Here is a 12,597-nt window from a genome sequence, read left to right as displayed (position 1 = left end):
TTAAGATTGAGTAAGCCGTGTCTCCTCTGTACATATGTGCCAGGCTTCCTACTAGGCAGTGGGGCAGAGTGATGGCAGGCACACAGAGGGCACAGATGGTCTAGCAAAGACACAGAAAATTGAAGTTATGGCAAGAATAATGTAAACATGATTCAGGTAAACAAATGCCAGGAAGGAGCTAAGCATTATATAGGAATATATACTTCACCCTCAGTCAATGGGGTCAGGGAATGGCATTACTGACCATTTCGTGTTATATAAAAGGTTGAGCATAACATAGGGCCTAGCACTTCAGAGGGGCTCAGTATGTCAATTCTTTTTTCTCTCTCTCCCCAACTATATACGTGTTTGTGAGTACATGTGTTTACACACACACACCGAGACTTCCTTTCTTCAAGAAAACCAAACCAGGCCAGGCATGGTGGCTCATGCCTGTAATCCTAGCACTTTGGGAGGCCGAGACAGGTGGGTTGCCTGAGCTCAGGAGTTCAAGACCAGCCTGAGCAAGAGTGAGACCCCATCTCTAAAAACTAGCTAGGCGTTGTGGTGGGCACCTGTAATCCCAGCTACTTGGGAAGCTGAGGGAAGAGGATTGCTTGAGCCCAAGAGTTTGAGGTTGCTGTGAACTATGACACCACAGCTCTCTACAGAGGGTGACTAGGTAAGACTCCGTCAAACCTTTAAAACACCATAAAAACTCAGAAGTAACTCAGCATTGCCTGTTTTATGACCTCTTTTAATTGTCCTATAGGCACCAGGTTTTAGCCATGCTAGAATACTGAAAACTTAGGGTACTTGCTCCTAAAGCCATAAGGGTCTCCCACAATGGGAAAAGGAATATAGATAGTTAATTCCAAGCTGAATTTGGAAAGATAGGGATGATCTATTGTTGTCCCCTCGTTTAGGTATAAATTAGGAAACTGAGGCCCAGAAAGTATAAAACACTTGCCTAAGGAGCATAGTTTCCTTGAGTGTCTATTCTACTATGCATATATGATGGCTCTTTGTTTTATAAAGCTGAAGTTTTTCCTTTAATTTTAACTTTTCAAATACACAGGTGACCCAAAAGTTCATGTGCAATTTTAAATTGCAGACTATTTTAAATTGGAGATGAACTTTATGGCTACCCTGTATTTAACCTGCTAACAGGGGAGGCAGGCCCCAGCACACTGCAAGCCATCTCAAGCCACCTGAGAATCCCTAGTTCAGAGACCCCCCCACAAGGGATGTGGAAGCAACAAGGATCCTCCTCCCTTCCCCTCTACAAGAATAGAACGAATGGCCTTTGTTTAGTTAAAATCCTGAAAACAAGTACCAACAAATAAAACACCTAAGAGCTCACACGTTCTGCTTATATCTAGGATATATCTAGGCATAAATATCACATTTAAAAAAGAAAGTAATAGACCACAAATCCAGAGTTACAGATTTCCAACCTTCTTTCCATCTTGGAGTTTGCCACACAGCTACTGCAGCATGGAGTTCGTATGTGGTAACTTCATGATATCCAAACATATCTGTCTCTGATAGTTAACATACGAATCTTCTATTTGTGCAGGGAAGATCATAAGGAATTTTCACTTTCAGAGACATTTCTTTCTTAAATGTTTAAAATTGTTTTGTACCACCTTTGTAATCAGAAAAAAAAAACAAACGTTTTTATAAACACCAATTTCTAAGGGAGAATTTATTTCTTCATCTATATTTGGAACAAGGAGCTACTTTAAAAGCTCCCGAATACTCTGCCAAAAAGTTCTTTGGGCAAAAAAGTAAAACAGCATTTGAATGGAGCCCATCTGTGAGATTTGAGGCTCTGAGTCCAGCCCTAGGCAATTTCAGACAAAGCCATAATTTTCAGAGCAAGCTCACATATATCATAATATAAAAATAGACACTTTGTGACCAACAGGCTGGAAAGCAAGCTCTCCAGAGAGCTCTGCCTCCAGGCTCTGCTTCTCCCTGGAGGTGGGGGGCAGGGCAGGAGAGTAAAGTTCTACTTACAAGAACAAAGTTTCCTCAAGATCCAGAGGTCCTCAGTCAGAGTGGAGGTGGAATTTAGAAACCAGGATTCAAGGTTAGCGATGCAGACCAGTGGTATAGGCAGGATTCTTTCCTATCCCCTCTCTCTCTCGTATCTTCTAAATGAAAAGCACTTCGAGGTTTCAGTGGGTGTTTCCCACGTCTTGGGCCAAGTAAGTCCCCATTTGTTGTAATCCAATGCTCAGCCTGATGATGTCAACCACTCGACTCACTTGCTCAGTTTCTACCTCTCTGTCCAGGGGGGAGATCTATTTCCTCTGGACAATAAGCCCAGGGGCTGTAACTACATCCCAATCCCGTCACAATATGCCTAACATCCTTCCTTCAATTTTCAACCCTGCAGCCTTAGTGACAAAAGGCTTCCTATCCACTGGCTCAGCCAGGGCTGCCAGTATAAATCCCCTGGCTTCTTAGCCATTGTCCACTGCAGGCTGTTTGCTTTGCTTTGCTGTATTTTAATTCATTTCTTTGGTGTGTAATATTCTAATTAGGGTAGAAATCTTCACCCCACCTCACCTCCATCTCTTTCTTCATGGCCAGTTTTCCAAGTTGTTTAATTTCTCCATGAAGTTTCCCAGGTAGATGCTAGGCACAGTACGTGAGTTTGTCCTTCAGGTGTAAGAGAGATAATGCATGCCAAAGGAAAGGTTTAGAAACAGCGCTGGTCAGGTGCCTAAGGAAATGGGTTCTGGACTTGGTCAGGCCTCCAGCTAGATGAATGGCCTTAACCAAGTCATCTCTTTCTCTAGACCTCAGTTTCCCCATCAGTAATAAATGGCTTTGGTGTTTTCTATTTTTTTTTTTTTTGTCTATTTGTATGTGACAGAGTGTCACTTTGTCACCCTGCATAGTTCACAACAACCTCAAACTCTTAGGCTCAAGTGAGCCTCTTGCCTCAGCCTCCTAAGTTGCTGGGACTACAGGTGTGTACTACCACACCAGGCTCGTTTTTCTACTTTCAGTAGAGATGGGGTTCTCGCTTTTTGAACTTCTGAGCTCAGATGATCTATCCGCCTCAGCCTCCTTAGTAGGATTACAGGCGTGAGCTACCGTGGCCGATGTTTTACTACTAAGTTATTCTGTGATAGGATTACAGTTATGAGCTACTGTGCCTGGCCAATGTTTTCTACTTCTGAAATTCGGTGACTAAGGAGTTATAAAGGAGGTTTTAAACAAATACTTTATAAGGCATTTTACTACCCATAACCAACTATACACTTGAGGAAGGGAAGAACTCTGGAGAAGTCAGAGGCCCCTGCCCCAGATGCCAGGCTCAACTGGACTCCTTTATCCCCCCTTTATATGAAGGTGCTGAACTGTTTCCGTTTGTCTGTTCTCAACAACAACAAAAACAAAAGAATTCTCTGAACGAGTCCTGAGAAACATGAAAAGAGGCATCTAGTGTAAACTATTAGATAAGATAAATAAGTAAGAGAATTTAATTGTCTTTAGGGGCTAACAGGGAACTGCAGTGGTTATGAGACAGAATCTCTTACATTCATAGGATGCTTGATGGTAATGCCATAAAATCTCTCCTTTTCTTTATGATGCGAAACAATGTGACATACAGAAGGATGGGGAATATCGTTTGTCCTATGTGATTTAAGTTCTCTGAACTCAGTTTTTTATCTGAAAATGAGATACTTAGTGCTTTCATTTTAGGATCATGAGAATCAAATAACATATGCAAGGAAACTGAAAGTATTTCTGGTGCATACTAAGTACTGAATAGATGTCAGCTCTCATTGTTGTAAATAATTTCATTTCAGTCTTATAACACCCTTAGGAGAATTAGGTGCCCAGGGCCTACGTTATTACTCTCTTTCCTCAATAAGAAAATGAAACATAAGAGAGGTTAATTGGGATGCCCAAGGTCACACAGCTCAAAATGAAAGGCCCAGAATTAGAAAGTCTCTGAACTCCTAACGAGGTCAGCACACATGCCACACGCATGCCAATGCTATCTCTCAAAGTCGTTACTCCACCCAGCCTGGCAAAGGCCACTAGGGCAGAGGAGGTACTTTACTTGCTTTATTTCATGTGGCCTGAAGCAACTCCGGACTCCAACTGCCTTTCCCAAAAAGGGAAAGACGTGATATTTTAATGCTTCCTCAATGGGGATGGCAAGTTAAGATTGGAGCTCCACTGGGAAAGCAGCTCTCTATAGGTAGGGGTAAGGCTACAGTAGTTTGTAACTTAACAAGAAAGTTTGTTCTCTGAAAACTTTGAAGCTTATTAAGAAAGACCTAAGGAAATAGCCTATATTAGGAGGGAGTTGATCAATATGAAGGCTTTTCACTGAGTTGATATAGCACTGTCATAGCCACATAAGCCCGGTAACCTGGAGAAAACAGCATTTCATAATTCAAAGAGATCTGGCGTTTCCTTCTGGTCTCCGGCCCATCTAGCTGTGTATAAACTTGGACAAACTGTTTAACTTTTTTGTGCCTTGGTTTCCCAAGGTAAAATGAAAATAATAACAACATTTACCCTACAAGGGTCATCTTGTGGGTGAAAAACCTAATACATACTGCAAACTCAAGAAGACTTGCAAAAATAAGACTGCCAGAACTTAGTAGCAAAGACATTATTTTCTTTTCTTTTATTCTAGAGACAGAGTCTCACTTTATCGTGCTCAGTAGAGTGCTGTGGCCTCCCACAGCTCACAGCAACCTCCAACTCCTGGGCTTAGGCGATTCTCTTGCCTCAGCCTCCCGAGTAGCTGGGACTACAGGTGCCTGCCACAACACTCAGCTATTTTTTGTTGCAGTTTGACCGGGGCAGGGTTCGAACCCGCCACCCTCGGTACATGGGGCTGGCGCCCTACCCACTGATTCACAGGCACCACTCCAAGACATTGTTTTCTAATTCTGACTCAATTTCACCATCCTCTACCCTGAGGATGATGTGAAAATGAAATAAAGGCAAGAATGTCAGGAAGTCAGAGGGCTCTGTATTTCTCCAGAATGTCAGGATGAGTGATGAACCAAAGCCCACCAAGAGCTGTCAGGCATGTTCTCAGCAGCAACACTTAGTCTGGAGGGACTGAAGGTTGGGGACACTGGGTGGCTGTGCCTTTGTTTGAGAAGGCTGAAAAGGCATCAGGAAATGAAGCAGGGCTCATGAGTCAGTGTACTGACATCACTCTTGGTGCACTATGTTTGATTACTCGAACCATCATAATAGTAAGGAACCCATTTATAAAAACAATATCACTTTCTTCAACAACATGTACTTTTTAACACTTGCTTCCTGAATGGAATAATCCTACATCTGTGGCAGAATGCATAGGAAGAGAACCTGGCAACATTGTCACACTTATAACTGACCACAGTGGCTATACTTCATGGGCTGGGGCCACACTCTGTGCTGAGGGCTCTCGGAACACCGTGGTGTGCTGAGGGCTCTCGGAACACCGTTTCATGTAATCCTTACAACAATCAGGTACAGGACACATATTAATATTCACACCTTATAGCTGTGGCAATAGATGTGTGGCAAAACTGGCCAACCTACTTAAAAGTCCATAGGACTGTAAGGGGCAGAGCGAGATCCTGTCTCTACTAAAAATAGAAAAACTAGTTCTGCATAGTGGCGCATGCCTGCAGTCCCAGCTACTTGGGAGGCAGTGCTCAAGCCCAGGAGTTTGAGCTTGCTATGAGCTATGACTCTATAGCCCTCTACCCAGGGTGACAGAGTAAGACTGTCTCAAAAAAAAAAAAGAAAAAAGAAAAAGAAAGAAAGAAACACATCCTTTTATCTTTTGAGGCATGTGTATGTTAGGGCAAGTTTTATTTCTCTGCTAGAATCTAAGCTGCTGCTGCTTATTTTATTATTATTTTTTTTTGAGACAGACTCTCACTATGTCGCCCTCGGTAGAGTGCCATGGCATCACGGCTTACTGCAACCTCAAACTCTTGGGCTTAAGTGATTCTCTTGCCCCAGTCTCCCCAGTAGCTGGAACTATAGGCTTCTGCCACAATGCCCGGCTATTTTTTGTTGCAGTTGTCATTGTTGTTTATTTAGCTGCCGCAGGCCAGGTTTTTTTTTTTTTGTGTGGTTTTTGGCCGGGGCTGGGTTTGAACCTGCCACCTCCGGCATATGGGACCGGTGCCCTACTCCTTGAGCCACAGGCGCCACCCGCAGGCCAGGTTTGAATCCACCAGCCTCGGTGTATGTGGCTGGCGCTATAACCACTATGCTGTGGGCGCCAAGCCAGAATCTGTGCTGCTGCTTCTTTTTTTTTTTTTTTTTTTTCTTTTGAGACAGAGCCTCAAGCTGTCGCCCTAGGTAGAGTGCTGTGGCATCACAGCTCACAGCAACCTCCAACTCCTGGGCTCAAGCAAGTCTCCTGTCTCCGCCTCCCAAGTAGTTGGGACTACAGGCGCCCGCCATAATGCCCGGCTACTTTTTGGCTTGAGCCACAGGCGCCAACCCAGAATCTGAGCTTCTTAAGGAAAAGACCTGTGTCTAATTGAGCAGTACTTGGTTCATCTTATGAGACACTTAACAAAAACAAGGAAACCCATAAACAAAAAATAAAAACATTTATTGAATGTTTACTGTATGCCAGGTAATATTCTAACTGCTTTATATAATGACCTGGTTTAGGGCCCGACACAGTAGCTCATGCCTATAATCCTAGCATTCTGGGAGGCCAAGATGGGTGGATTGCTTGAGATCAAGAGTTCAAGACCAGCCTGAGCAAGAGCGAGACATTGTCTCTAAAAATAGCCAGGCATTGTGGTGGGCACCCGTACTCTCAGCTACTAATGAGGCTAAGGCAAGAATATCGCTTGAACCTTAGCCGGGCGTTGTGGCGGGCACCTGTAGTCCCAGCTACTTGGGAGGCTGAGGCAAGAGAATCGCTTAAGCCCAGGAGTTGGAGGTTGCTGTGAGCTGTGTGATGCCACGGCACTCTACTGAGGGCATAGAGTGAAACTCTGTCTCTACAAAAAAAAAAAAAAAAAAAAAGAATATCGCTTGAACCCAAGAATATGAGATTGCTGTGAGCTTTGATATCACAGCACTGTACTGAGGGTGACAAAGTGAGACGCGATCTCAAAAAAAAATTACCTCAATTAATCCCCCCAAAAATCCCTATGAGATAGGTATAATTATTACCTCCACTAAAAGATAATAATAATAAAATAAAATTAAAAATTATTATATCCACTTAACACAGGAGATTCCAGACGTGGACTGATAAATTTGTTCAACTAGTAACTGACAGATACCTGTTGAAAGAAGTGTATGAATGAATAACGTCTGGCCACCACCGCCTACTTTCTTGTCCAAACAGCTACTACAAAACGCAATTAGCTTGTCATCCCATCAAAGGCAGGTTTCAGCTGTCACATCACTTCAAACTCACTTATTCACTATGACATACATAGGTCCATGCTTTTCCTAGACAATTAAGAAGCATACTGAGATTTATAAGTAAAATTAGATTTTATTTTCTAATTATAACCATATTTGTTTATTGAAAAAAATAAAAAAAAGGAAGAAAAGGAAAAAGGGGAAGAAAATCATCCAATTCCACCAACCTCCTAGTGTAAAATCCCAATAAGAAACCACACTTAAACTCAAAACAATGTTTTGAAATCAGAAACTTAAGTGATTTTGGGAGGGGATGGTGCAGAGGAGTCAACCCCAAGATATGTTCAATACATATATATGTATTTGTTTTTAGACAGAGTCTCACTTTGTTGCCTTAGGTAGAGTGCTGTGGCATCTTAGCTCACAGCAACCTCAAACTCTTGGGCTCAAGCCATTCTCTTATCTCAGCCTCCAAAGCAGCTGGGACTAAAGGTGCCCGCCACAACACCCGGCTATTTTTAGAGACAGGGTCCCACTCTTGCTCAGGCTGTTCTCCAGCTCCTGAGTTCAGGCAATCCACATGCCTTGGCCTCTCTAAGTGCTGGGATTATAAGAATGAGCCACTGTGCCTGGCACTCAACGTATTTTTGTTCTTTTGGAGTATATGAGGCTGTTATTTCTTTGGTATTTAATGTTCTGAGGTTCCATTTCCTGGTCCCCTTTGTACTGCTGACATGGTATATTCAATGGACAGCTGGCGGGAGAAGGGAAACCTGGGCTCTCAAAGTTAGTACCCAGAAAGTGGATTCATTCACAAGATAACACCCTATCCACTCCCTGCTGTTTTTAGCCTTCTTTGGAACTGCTTCCCACAAGCTTGAGATAAGTTTCAGATTTGGGCATTTATGGAAGAGATGGACTTCCACTTGACTTAATGTTAAACAAGTTGGACTCAGTGATTTTTACAGGTGAAAAGAGCACGGGGTCTCCACATTTCAGAGGGGAGGAATGCCAGGCCCAGAGAAGGCAAGAGACCATCCTGACCTCACACAGCCTGTGCCCCAACAGTAGAAAGACCCTCTACTGGCTTGAGACCCTCACTTGCCACTGCACTTTGAAATACAAATCTGAAGGGCCCTTCCCTTTTGTTTTGGTTAACTCTCACTCAGCCATCAGATTTCAGATTAAATGCCTCTTCCTTTGGGAGACTTTTTCTCTGAGCCATGTGACCGTCTCTGCTGTACTGGTACCATATTATACTCCAATTCAGTGGTTCCCAACCTTCCTAATGCCGTGGCCCTTTATACAGTTCCTGTGGGTTGCGACCCACAGGTCGAATTAGAACTGCTGCTCTAATTCTTCTCTCAAAACCCTTAACATGTTATAAGTACATGTTATATGGGTTTCCAGACCACACTGTAAGCTCCACCTGGCCAACAACATGTCTCCCTAGTTCAATGAATGTATCCATCCCATGTGACTATAAGAGTACCTGGCACAGAACAGGAAACTCAAGAATTATCCTCTAAACACACACACACACCCTACTTAGTCCAGTCTTTAGTGAAACAATAGCATACATTTTTACAAAAAAAGTATCATGTCGCCTAAACTATAATTCAAGTTTCCCTCTGTAGGGGGAGGATCATTCGAGAATAAGGGATTTCACTTCGAATTATTTCCAAGAAGATATTAATATTATAGACAAAGTTCATAAAAGTGTGATGACCCTTAAGTTCAGAAACCAAGGACAAGAAAGCACCTTTGGTGATGAGAGACAACGGTGTGGAATCTCAGGGAGACTCTGAGCCTTCAGCAGGCATGAAGAAGAGGATTAGTAGAAGGGCCGAAAATCAGAAGATCCACAGGAGGTTCTGGGTCAGCAGGCTGCCCAGTCCCATCCCTGCGGCACACAGAAAGCCTGAAAGTTCTATAGAACCACAGTCAGAAACAGCCTGCCTCTAAATAACTGAACCAACTGCTTGGAGTTGGTCAGGGCTGCTAGTAAGAGACTGGCCACCTCATTCTGACATCTGAAGGGCCCTCAGTCTAACTGCTGCTCCTGTTCACATGCTCTAAACCAAAGTGTGCCCTGCACTTGGCCCTTAGAGCTTCCAGAAGCTTCCTGTAGCTTCCCAGGCAGGGCAGAGGCCTATGGCACAGACAACCAATTCCAGAAGAAATCAAGGCCTGCCCCCACCAAAGCCGCCTTTTATTGATTGCAAATGGCCAAAAAAGCATCACTAGGCATCTGAAGAAAATTAACAGCATGACAAAGAATATAATAAAGAGAAAACAGACTCTATATGGAAAAGAAAATTCAGACAAATCAGAAGCCTTTAAAAAATTCTTATGTCTTCAGAAATTCTGAAGATACTGTGTCCATAAAATATAAAAGAAATAAACTGACAAAAATGAGCTCTTAGAAATTAACAATATGAATATACTGAAAGGACTAGAAAATAAGAAAAGGAAATCTTTTAAAATATGGGGGGGGGGTAAATACAGGATAAGAAAAGGATCTTTTTGACATAAAGCCACAATCCAGGAAGTTCATTATCAGATGGAATAGTAATAATAATAAAAAAAAAACAAAACAGGAAATTATCTAAGAAATCATGAGGAAAATTTCCCCGAGCTAAAGGAAGACATGAATATTCACAATGGAAAGTCTGAAAAGTGCTGAGTAGGGTGATACCTAGAGATACGGTCTTCTAACCTTTCAGAGTTCAAAAGAAAAAAATCGTAAAAAGTTTCCAGAGGGACAAAGATTATTTCTAAAGAAAGAATCAGACTGGTATTGGACTTCTTACCCACAGTACTGGGGCCTGAAGATAATGGAACAATGCTCCATGACAGGTTCAATGAAAATTGTATTGAAAGTCTATAGAAAAGTGTGGGAAGACTTAACGATAAGGAACAAGGAAAACTAAGCATGTTAAAGAAGATCCTATTATTAAGTCCAGGGAAAAGAATAATACAGAAAGGAAAATAATCAGAATGTCACCGGTGCCGCAGTAAATAATACAATGTCATAACACTGTAAAACAGTGAATATAGATTTAACCAAAAACTGTGATATTGGGAGAAGGGGGGAAGGAGGAGAAGGAGTGTAAGTGGGGCTGCAGTGCTTATAAACAGCTCACATGCCGTCCTAGGACGTCAACATGTAGCACCTAAAATTGACCACTTAAGAAAAGGCAGAACAGTAATGGGAGGTCCTCATTTGGATCTGACTGGAATAAATGATATTTATGAATTAAGTGAAGATCTTAGCTAGAAATAGGCAGTTATTAATTTTTATATGTGATAATAGTTATGTAAAACAAAAGAGATACACTCTAAAGTAATTAGTAATGAAATGAAAATAGTAGTGGTAAAAATGGCTACAGGCATGGATGGAACAAGACTGATCACGGGTTGATTTTTAAAGTCTGACAACGGGTGGTACATGAGGAATTATACTATTCTATCTAGTTTTGCACATGTTGAACATTTGCTTAATACAATATAAAGAAAAAGACAGACATCTGTATAAGCATGATATATAGAGTTAAACAACAGATCAAACAGCTAGCAGGATAAAAAAATATATGCTCTTGAGAACAGGATGGGGGGACAAAAAAGGGGTGGGGGCAGTTTTTATTATAAGTTTTTAATGATATTTGGCCTTAAAAAGGACTAAGCAGGGTGGCGCCTATGGCTCAAGGAGTAGGGCGCCAGTCCCATATGCTGGAGGTGGTGGGTTCAAACCCAGCCCTGGCCAAAAACCACACACACACACAAAAAAAGGACTAAGCAAAACTATGTGCATGTGCCATTCTGAAAAAACAAAATTAATTTAAAAAAAATGAAAGTGACCATTAAAAGTAAATGCAGAAAAATAAAATGGCTGCCTCGGGGTGAGGAGTGAGCAGAAGAATGGTTAATTTAAGAATTAAGAATTTAAGAATTTAAGGGCGGCGCCTGTAGCTCAAGGAGTAGGGCGCCGGTCCCATATGCCGGAGGTGGCGGGTTCAAACCCAGCCCTGGCCAAAAAAAAAACCACCAAAAAAAAAAAGAATTTAAGAATTAACCATTCTTAAAAATTTTAAGAATTTTTAAAAGCCTTGTTGGTGTATTACTTTGATTTTAAAAGTTATCTATTATTATCAGTCACTGCTATCAGTTTTTAGCAGAGCCTTTGTTATTCTCTACATCTACAAATGGAATTATTTCTTCGGTTTAGAATCCTAAATCACCCAGGGTATCTCTACATTAAGTGTAATAATAATAATTATTGCCATTTATTGTTTGCCACATGTCAGCACTTTACATGTTATTTCTAATCCTTCTAGCACTCCTGCAAGGCAGTATTGGTATTTCCACTCTCCAGATGAAAGGTTAATGAGGCTGGGAAACATTAGCCATTTGCTTGAGGTTACTGTGGCTAGGCCTGTAAAGAGCACAAGCTCTTTCCACTATCCCACCTCGCCTTCACATTACACTTACTTAATTACATTCCGTGTAGTCCAGAAAGTACTTTTACATAAATTTTCTTATCCACTTTATGAAACAGGAACGAAAAGACTGTCCTTATTTGACAAATGAAGACAACAAAGCTAAGAAAAGTTAGGAAACTTGCCCAAGAATCTAGGCTTCCTGATCCTTATTAATCCAGTATCCTTTTGACCATTTCTTACCATCTATCCCTTCAACAACAAAATGTCAAATTATTCATAACCTCCTTATTGGCATTTGACATAAGAGTCACTGTGAATGAATGCAACTGAAGCAGAAATTTAAAAAAAAGAGAGAGAGGAAGAGACTTATTTTTTCCAAAGGAAATGTAGTAATAAACCATGGAATGTCCTCAGTTGCTCTAATGTCAGCATTCTGCTTGAGTCCTCCAAGGGACTCTGGAAATGTCAGCAGCCGGCCTGCCTGGCACACACAGATCAGCTGCTGGCATCGGCAGCTCACAGTAGTTCTGACAACCCGTGCCACTCTTCTAGGCTCCAAAGGAAAAACTGAGCCAGGCATGTTTCTGCTCTGTAAAGAGAACGCCTATGCCTCCTAAATCTCCTTCAGTCAACAGCTATGTCGCCCTAGGGCTTTTTAATAGTTGCCAGGAATCTTAGATCAGTGCTACTCTAGAGCAGAGGCGAGTGTATAAATCTGTACATCAGACTGTGTAGGGGTGGAAGCCAAAAATGGCATAACTAAAGTGGGTGAGTATCTGTCCCTTGGTCATCT

At 41.9% G+C, this 12,597-nt stretch overlaps 1 protein-coding gene across 3 annotated transcripts in view; it reads right to left on the bottom strand.

Moving 5' to 3' along the window:
- Window positions 1-12,597, bottom strand: part of PKIG (cAMP-dependent protein kinase inhibitor gamma) — a 99,584-nt gene that overhangs the window by 41,483 nt on the left and 45,504 nt on the right. Inside the window, exon 1 of one of the 3 annotated variants that reach the window (XM_053573808.1) lies at window positions 2,002-2,172. The exons of the other annotated variants lie outside the window; for them this stretch is intronic. The gene's annotated coding sequence lies outside the window, so the exon portion shown is untranslated. Of the gene's footprint in view, window positions 1-2,001; window positions 2,173-12,597 lie in introns of those variants that run through there. 3 annotated transcript variants of the gene reach the window in all.

Source organism: Nycticebus coucang, chromosome 21 (genome assembly GCF_027406575.1).
Source record: "Nycticebus coucang isolate mNycCou1 chromosome 21, mNycCou1.pri, whole genome shotgun sequence".
NCBI lineage: Eukaryota > Metazoa > Chordata > Mammalia > Primates > Lorisidae > Nycticebus > Nycticebus coucang.
The sequence above is the reverse complement of the archived record's forward strand: the minus strand, read 5'-3'. Positions and strand labels throughout refer to the sequence as shown.